Raw genomic sequence first — 9,476 nt, forward strand, 5'->3', positions numbered from 1 at the left:
TTTACCACCATTAATAGAATCTGCAAACCCGAAACCAAACCCATTGCTACCAACTTATTTCTAGGTTTCTGAGACGATTCCCTGGCGCGGACGGCTTCATCTTTCTTCCGTTGAGCTGTTGGGAACAGTCCCGTGATTATCCCATAGCACCACGAGACCTCAGTGCCTCCCAGTAGTAACTTCCTCTTGCCCCCTCCCTCTCACCCATATAAAATAAAAAAAAGAAACCAAACCTACTGTCCCTGCGTGATTCTGACTCAGTGCGAACTTGTATAGGGTTTGAATTTGTTATTGTTAGGTGCCACCGAGTCGGACCGGACGCAGAGACAACAAAATGAAACTCCCCTGTCCTGTGCCATCCTCAAAATTGTTTACATGTGAGCCATACGTTGCAGACACTGTCCACCTTATCCAGGGTCTTACTGCTTTTCGCTGCCCCTCGACTTCAGCAAGCATGATGTCTTTTTCCATGTCCAAGGTACATGAGACTAAGTCTCACTACCCTTGCTTCTAAGAAGCACTCTGTACTTCTTCCAAGGCAACCCTGTTTGATCTCCTGGCCAACCAGTCTTCACCAACACCATCATTCAAACACATCAACTCTTCGGTAGTCTTCCTTATTCGTTGGACAACTTTCACATGCATATGAGGTGATGGAAAACACAATGGCTCTGATCAGATAAACCTTAGTTTTTTTGGTTTTTTTTTTTAAGCCTTAGTTCTTAAAGTGATATTCTTGCTCTTCATCGTTTTAAAGTACTTTTGGGCAGATTTGCCAAATGCAATTCATCATTTGATTTATTGACTGCTGCCTCCATGAGAATTGATTGTGGATTCAAGCAAGATGAAATCCTTGGCAACTTCAATATTTTCTCTCTTTTTCATGATGTTGACTATTGGTTCGGTAGTGAGGACTTTGGTGTTCTTTACATTGAATGGCAATCCCTACTGAAGGCTGAAGTCGGATTTTCAGCTGTCTGTCCAGGCAGAGTAACAGCCAAACTGTCTTCTACAATAGTCACACCATTTTGTTTTCCCTCCAGCAATGGACGAGGATTCCTGTTTCTCTTCATCTTTTTAAGGCGCTTTGAATGGAAAAGATACGGAGCTGCCAGGGGCTTTTTTTTTTTTTTTAAGAATTTTTTTTATTATAGTTTGCATCAGCTAGCCGGGTTCATTTCAGCTCCTTCACTGCCAGACCTGGGGGCAGAGACTGCTTCAGCTTCTCGGCCTTCTCCTTGTCGGTGATGACCAGGGTGTAGAGGTACCTGCTGCACCGCACCTTGAACTTCACGTTATCTTTGTTCTTCATGATCTTCACAGACTTGGCGTCCTTTCGCTGTGCCGTGAGCAGGAAGTCCTTGATCTCTTTGATTTTGCGAGGCATGGCGACAAGGCGCGGACCGGCACCGGCCGGGACACTCACAGCAAGCCGCAAGAAGCGAAGAAGGCGGAAGAGCTCCAGGGGCTTCATAGGGCTTTGTTTCCATCTTTGCGAAAGAGCTCTTATTGAAGGGATAGGTTTAAGATGAAAGTCACATTGGTCAATGAAACTTTAAAAGAAATGTTCTTAAGAAAAAATTATCCAATTGGTACATCTAGATCTCAGACGAGAGCATAAAAGAAGAAATGATTCCAACTTTATTTATAAACTGGATCCTTTGTGTGGGTGACAGATGATAAAAAGAAAGCCAGTGGGGCTTGGGCAGGTAGTTGAGGTCAACTGTTGTACTTGAAAATTGGTTTGGGGGTAAATTCACTCTGCCTGGACATACAGCTGTCCCAGTTTGATATAAGTCTGTCAGGTATCTTTTGTTTGTTCCTTCTTAGACTCTCCATTCTTTTTCACCCTGCTTCCTCCCCCAAGAGACTTATTTGTGAGGATTATATACTCCCTTTGCTTATTGCTTCCTGTTGGTGAGGTCGGCAGGGAGCCTTGTCAGGAAAATCAAGGGAGAGAAAAGTGAGGTCAAGATGCTTAATGCACTGAAGGGAGGGCTCACTCTGGCTGTGCCCTTTATCCAAGGTCACACCTCCATACAAATCTCTTCATCAAAGCCTGGCAGCCACTTCTTCAAGTATGCATGGGGTAACAATTCTGTTATCACAGGTTGACGTATTTTTCTTTATAGTTCCCTTACACATCACATAGATAGTCCCTTTATAACTAAACTCTTCTAATGACTCTAATTGGATTTGCATATTATTCATAATTTTTGTTTTCATTAGATATTTGAGACATTTCTATGCATTCCCCGAAGCACAACACTCAGTTTGCGTTTTTATTCCTATAGTTCCAATATGTTTATTTTATTTCCAAACGATAGATGCGGAATTCTCACTTAACGCCTCCAAGTAGCATGCTAAGACTAAGCCCAGGATAAGACTCACAGAGGGGGTAGGGTAAGAGATGACAAATACAATGAGCTATTAGAGATGGAGTAACATTTGGAATGGCATGAATATTAAGGACTGATAGTACTTAAGGATTTGAGCCATGCATTAGTTGTTATTAAAAATGAATTCTTTACACTTTGGTGAGGCCTATTTTGATGCAGTACCTGAAAATGCTCTTCTTCACTTTTTCCCCCGTAAAATTTTAAAGGAATGGTGTAGAATTATTATTAAAAACATGGACTTTGGAGTCAGTCCTAGTTAAATCCTTGCTCAGCTATTTAAAAAATAATTTATTGGGGCTTGTTCATCCATTTTTAAACTATATGACATGGGATGAGTTACTCATCCTCTCCGTGTATCAATGCCCTGGTCTGTTCATGGGTAGTCGCATGACCTGTTTTCTTAGTTCAGAGTCCCATATAAGGGTCTTTAAGTCTGAAATATTTGTGTTTGAATCCAGAACGAATTTTGCAGCTAACTTTTCAGACAAAGAAGTAAAAGTTTGTGATGAGGTCCCAAGTACAGCTTATTACAAAAAGATCCAAGATTAATTTGAGGTTTGACCATGGAATATTCATACAACAAATGACATACTGCACCAATGTAGTGGAGACAAAAAAAAATCTCCAGCAATTTAGGCAAGTTCACGCAAATAGGTGGAGCCAGAGCAAGAATAAAGCAAAGAGACAACAATAACCACTACCTTCATGAAAGGCAGTCACCGAGTCCACCTGTTTCATCGCTGTGTTTCCCTCCCTCGTGCCACTTGTGGGGTAACCCCACTGTTAGAATCTTAACCTTGGATTGTCAGCGGTTCTTTGTCCAGCATTCTTTGGGAAATCCACTCACATCAGAAAGCGGGGTTATGATACTACATTTGGCCCTTAGATCTAGGTTTTTGGCTGGTTTGCAAAAATGAAAAAGAGCAAGGAATTCCCTCGCGAGACTCCACAGCTGTGCACGTGAAAGAACATGAATCTCACCAACTAAGAAAGGAAGGAGGGTGGGGGGAGTGAATCAAAGTAATTTATGCTCTAAGATTTCCCTCTGGATCAGTACTTTCTGAGCATTTAAGATGGCATGATTTGTGTATGTGTGTGCTAATTTCATCCTCCTTGGCCAAACCCGCTCCTCCTGGGAGCACAGTAGCCTCATGACTGGGGAACTGTCTCTGCCACTGGGGAGCCACGCATCTCAGTAAATCCTCATTTAAATGTGAAGACAGCTGTAAGCCCGTTAAGTTCATAAGTGAAATTAAATCACAGGATTGTGTCGGGGTGGATTTTATGCTGCCCAAAGATTCCCCAAGTGTGGAATTAATCCTGAAGTTAAAAAACAGCGAATCTAAGTGCTCCATCCAGGAGAGATGATTCCCATGGCTGTCGAGGAGAAGGGCTACAGGAGACTCAATCAAGAAGGGAAACGTAACCCGTGGGTACCTCTGGCTCAACATAGGACACCACCAGGTGAATAATGGAAGTAAATGCCCAGGCGATTTGCCCTTGAAATGACACATTAAAGAATCAAAAATCCACTCCCCACTCCCTTTGGATTTTTTCACATTTTAAATCTACAGTCAATAATCTTAATAGAGAATTGTTCTGCTTTAGGAAGGGAGGCTGATCTATTTGTCAAGGTCTTGGTTGGAAGGCAGGAGTCCTCAGTACTACAGTTTCTGCTGTAGTTCTGAGCCTTCTTATGCCTCAGTATTTCTGTTCTTAAACATAATGTATAATCTGTGTATGCTATGCTTTAAATACAGGTATGCTAATTTCTTTATATAGTGGGGAGTCTGAGAATATTAAAATTCAATTTGAGTTATAAAAAATATGATTTGTTATTTCAGGAACACAACTATTGAGGCAAGTAAAGTAAACCTTCCCCCAGGAAGGGCATTTAAGATGGTTTGAGAAAAAGAAATAACACTATTTGGAATTCAAAGCATCCTCCCACCCACATGCTTAGTAGAGAAAACAGTGAGCACAGCTTTGTGTTTAGCTTTTATTTGAGCAGACCCCTGTTAATTGAGCATGTGTTATCAAACCTCTTGAAGATGAAATCATTTCCTGTGCAATTATTCAAGAGTTGATGCTGATTCAGTATCATATGATTGGTAGAGGATTCTAGGTAACCAGGTATTAATTTCCGAACTCCTGACATTGATATGCAATATCAACCATGGTGAGCCCTAGTGGTATAGTGGATTACAATTTGGGCTGCTAACTCTAAGTTCAGCAGTTTGAAACTGTCAGCTGCCCTACAAGAAAAAAACTGAGACATACTGCTTCCCCAAACCCTTAGTCTCAGAAACCAAAAGGGGTGATTTTACCCTGTCTTTATAGGGTCACTGTGAATAGGCCTCAACTGGGTGGGAGTGAGCTTCATTTCAATGGAGAATCAACTCTTTCATATAACCATGCAAATAAAAGAAATAAAAAACAAAAATACTACCTGAGCTTTAAAACCTTCTTAAAAGTGGAAAAATGATGATTCTACAACAATACAATCCCAGTCTTTGCTTTTTCATTGGCATGAAGACCAAGAGCGTCACCTTTGCCCCGTTGTTTCTTTGCATATTGACACTAAAGGGTGGAGCTAAAATATTCCAACCCACAGTGATAATATTAAGGGCAGATTCCCCCTCTTTTCTCAAGGGATGAAATTCTAAATGTTAGAAGACTCAAACGCTCCCTATCTTGTAATCGTGACTTCAAAGGTCACATGAAGACATCTTCTTTTGTGATGGATTTCCATTTTCTGCAAAAATCTAAATGTCTCTAATGTTCACCTTATTTCAAGGCATTAGGGGCTTTTTCAAACATATTGGATGGATGTTAGTCAAACTAGTCAAGCTTCTTGATTTAGTTATTTGAGAACCCATCTAAAATTCCTGTAATTAGCTATTACTGGAAATGCTAGCATCTTTACTAGGGTAATTATTCTTAAAAAAATAATTTTATTGGGGGCTCATACAACTCATCACAATCCATCCATCCATCCATTGTGTCAAGCGCATTTGTACATTTGTTGCCATCATCATTCTCAAAACATTTGCTTTTTACTAAAGCCCTTGGCAACAGCTCCTCAATTTTTCCTCTCCCTCCCTAACCCTCCATCCATCACGAAATCTTAATTTATAAAATTTTATTATTTTTTCATGTCTTACACTATCCAACGTCTCCCTTCACCCACTTTTCTGTGTCCATCCCCTAGGGAGGGGGTTACATGTACATCATTGTGATCATTTATTTCCCTCTTTCTACCCTACCTTCCCCTTCCCCTCCTGGCATTGCTACTCTCATTATAGGTCTTTAGGGGTTTATCTGTCCTGGATTCCCTGTGTTTCCAGTTCTTATCTGTACCAGTGTTTATCCTCTGATCTAGCCAGATTTGTAAGGTAGAATTTGGGATCATGATAGTGGGTGGGGAGGAAGCATTAAAGAACTAGAGGAAAGTTGTATGTTTCATCGGTGCTATACTGCACCCTGACTGACTCATCTCCTCCCCATGATCCCTCTGTAAGGGGATGTCCAGTTGCCTACAGATGGGCTTTGGGTCTCTACTCTGCACTCCCCCTCATTCACAATGATATGACTTTTGGTTCTTTGATGCTTGATACCTGATCCCTTCAACACCTTGTGATCACACAGGTTGGTGCTCTTCATCCATGTGGTCTTTGTTACTTCTCAGCTATATGGCTGAGACCCAGACACCATATCTTTTGATAGCCGGGCACCATCAGCTTTCTATATCACATTTACTTATGCACCCACTTTGTCTTCAGCAATCCTGTTGGGAAGGTGAGCATCATGGGATGCCAGTTTAAAAGAACAAAGTGTTCTTGCATTGAGGGGGTACTTGAGCAGAGGCTCAATGTCCATCTGCTACCTTAATACTAAACCTATAAATATATGCACATTGATTTATTTCCCCATAGTCATATATAAACATATTTACATATGTACATGCCTGTATTTTGACCTGTATAAATGCCCCTTGCTTCCTAGTTCTTTCCTCTATTTCCTTTTACTTTCTGCTTGGCCCACTATCATATTCAGCCTTCACTTGGGTTTCAGTAATTGCCCTTGATCAAGTCTTACCAGGCCTCCTGAACCCTCCTTGCCATCGATTTTGGATCACTCGTTGTTCCCTTGTCCCTGGGTTTGTTAACACCCACTTCCTTTCCCAGTCTCCCTTCTCCCATGTCCCCCAGGAACCATTGGTCCCATTGTTTTCTCCTCCAAATTGTTTATCCTGCCTATCTGATCTAGATAGACCTGCAGAGATAATAATATGCACACACAAAAAACCAGGACAGAGCAAAACAAAGCAACAAAAGAAAACAAAACAATAACAACAAAAAACAAGGATAAAAAAGAAAATAAAACCCTGTAAATAGTTCAAGGTCTGCTTGTTGACCTTTAGGAGTGTTTTCCAGTCTAGTCTGATGGGGTACCAAGCCCTGGCCCCAACGTCTATTTTTGGTATTTCCTGGGGACTTCGTTGTTCTGTTCCCCTTGGTGTTCTGTTGCACACCCTTAGTGTTCCATCTGAATGTGGTAGGGTCAAATCAGGTGCAATTTCCACACTGTTCCTACAGTGTTTTCCCCCAAAGAGCTATGGGTTGGTGAGGGACGTCGTGTCTCATAGTGGGGCTGGCCCTATGGTCCTCTCTGTGCTTTGGCTGCTCTGAGCAGGAATATCGTTCTTAAGGCTTGGTGGGCCAGGATGTGCTCCACTCTCTCTTCCTCCCCTTTCATTTGCTCCCATGTGCTCTGATCAAAAATGTCCCTCTCCCTGAGCGGTAGCTTCAGTGCTGTCCTATGAAGTAAATTCTTCTGGGGGGAGGGAGGACTGTCCATGTAGTTGGGATTGGGGCCGGCCCCTCAGACCTCTCTATTGGTTTCCTGCTTCATGCCAGTATGTTGCATTCACATTTTGGAGCACCTGGTTGAAGTCTAGTCCCTCTTTCCCTGTGGAGATATAAACAATACCCTCCCCTTTATTGTCTTAGTGCCCTGTGCCCCCTGTGGTAATTATTCTGATCAGATTTTTATATTATGCTATATCAAAAACCAAATGAGATTTTTCCCAGGGCAATCACTTGGCCAAATAACTGATACATCCCACTGAATATAATTAATTTTATTCTGGAGTTTTTCAACACAATATGGGTCCCGTTGGCTTTGAGTCTCTTTCATTAACAAAGTGGAGACTGAGGACAAGCAACCAATCCCTATGGATGTAAAATAATCTTGTCCTCAATTAGCCTGAGGGTTACGTAGTGGGGCAGTATAGCTATTACTTTCTCTTTTATTCTGTTTTTTGCCTGTCTCAAACCTTGTCTGCTAGCTGTTCTAGTTGGTACTGTGATGAACAAATCCAGACATGAAATCAAAAGCTGTCTTATGTTATATGACAGCTTAAATTTCTGAGCACTAACTTTGCAAAAGACAATGGTTTATAGTGAATGTTCTAAATTAGTTTATGAATCTCCATATAAATGCAGCCTCTATTGAATTCTTTCTGACCATTAATCAGCAGAGTGAATAGCCTTTTCCTAAAGGTGTTTTAGGGAGTGTGTTGCTGTCACTCCCCCAGCTGGTCCCGGGAGAAGCTGCATAGCCTTGAGGGACTCTTCCTGGGTGTCCCTTTAATGGAATTTAGGGTGCTAAGGTCAGAGGACCCTAAGCCAATCTTGTAAGACTTTCTAACATAAAGATCATGTCTCAATTATGGTTCTGTTCCTGCTTCTGAAGTCCCACCTGGAACAGTGACGCGGTGATCTGCCACTACTCACGCTTTTGTGACCGTCTCCTCTGCCCTCTCAGGTCCCTTTTCAGTCTCCACGTCTGTGCACACCTTTGGCTGCCAGTATGATCCGTGCTAATGGTTTTCCTCATCCAAATAAGGTCTTTGTCTTTTCTTTTCCTATTCAAGACTTGGGAAGTGTACCTCTTATATTTGAGATTTGGGTTCTCTTTTGTATCCCAAAACCTCATTTTCATGTAAGAGGAAATCTGGGTGAGGTTATGTAATCCAAATAATGGATAGCTCACCTGCCAGTTGGTTAGATGGTGGTGACTTCGGTGTTACGATAATACTAGAAGGTATACTGACCACTAGTATTTCAAATACCTGCAGTCATTCATGGTGGCTAGGTTTCAATGGAGCGTTCACACCAAGACAAACTACAAAGAGTGGCTTAATGATCTACTTCCAAAGATTGACCAACGAAATGGGTAACTATCACAAGAAAATGTTGTCTTACATAGTACTGCAAGGTGAGCCTCTCTAGAATGGAAGTTGCTCAAAATACTGTGTCCACAACAATGTCATGACAACGGCACAGGGCAGGGGAGTGTCTCATTCTGTTGTGCATAAGGTTGCAACAAGGAGGAGCCAAAATGACTGAAATAAATGAGCAACATTGCATGTGATAGAAAACATAATGGTATCCCCAGATCTGTGAATGAACTTTATATAGAAAATGGACTTTGTAGAGGTGTGCTTAAATTGAGTGTATTAAATTGGGAGATTTAATCTGGGGATAATCCCGGCAGCATTAAATGCTATCATAAGTATTTGCATGAAAGGAAACAAGAGAGAAATTTGTTTTAGAAGATGAGAAGGTGATGTGATGAGGGGTGCAGGCTTTAAAGAGGAAAGACGGGCCACAGGTCCAGGAATCCAAAAGGGTACATGCTATTTCTGGAAAGCATATCAAGCCACTGGGAAGCTGGGCAGGAAAAACCATGTGAAAACGAACAGCCACACGTGCAGAATTGGGGAATCTCTGGATACCAAGAGGTAAAGAGAGCAAGAGAGCAAGTGAGTCTAAGAACTCAAGTGCATGTGGGCCTGAGTAGGCCCGAGCTGCCCCAAAGGGGCACGCCCAGGCAGCACGTGTGTGCTGCCACCCTCCGACCTGCCACCAGACTAGATCAAAAGAGAGAGGGCTTTCTCACAGCTGGGGTATTGAGCATGTCTGGCTGGGGAGGTGTGGTTGAAGGTATTTGTTGATCCCATTGGCTGAGTTAGGCCCACCTGTGTGATGTACTTAAGGTGGGTGTGCCAAG

At 42.1% G+C, this 9,476-nt stretch overlaps 1 pseudogene; it reads right to left on the reverse strand.

The window, feature by feature from the left end:
* Window positions 1-1,119: 1,119 nt before the first annotated feature.
* On the reverse strand, window positions 1,120-1,402 carry LOC142457985 (large ribosomal subunit protein eL38 pseudogene; annotated as a pseudogene).
* Between the last annotated feature and the right edge of the window lie 8,074 nt (window positions 1,403-9,476).

Source organism: Tenrec ecaudatus, chromosome 10, assembly GCF_050624435.1.
Source record: "Tenrec ecaudatus isolate mTenEca1 chromosome 10, mTenEca1.hap1, whole genome shotgun sequence".
In the NCBI taxonomy this organism is placed as follows: Eukaryota; Metazoa; Chordata; class Mammalia; order Afrosoricida; family Tenrecidae; genus Tenrec; species Tenrec ecaudatus.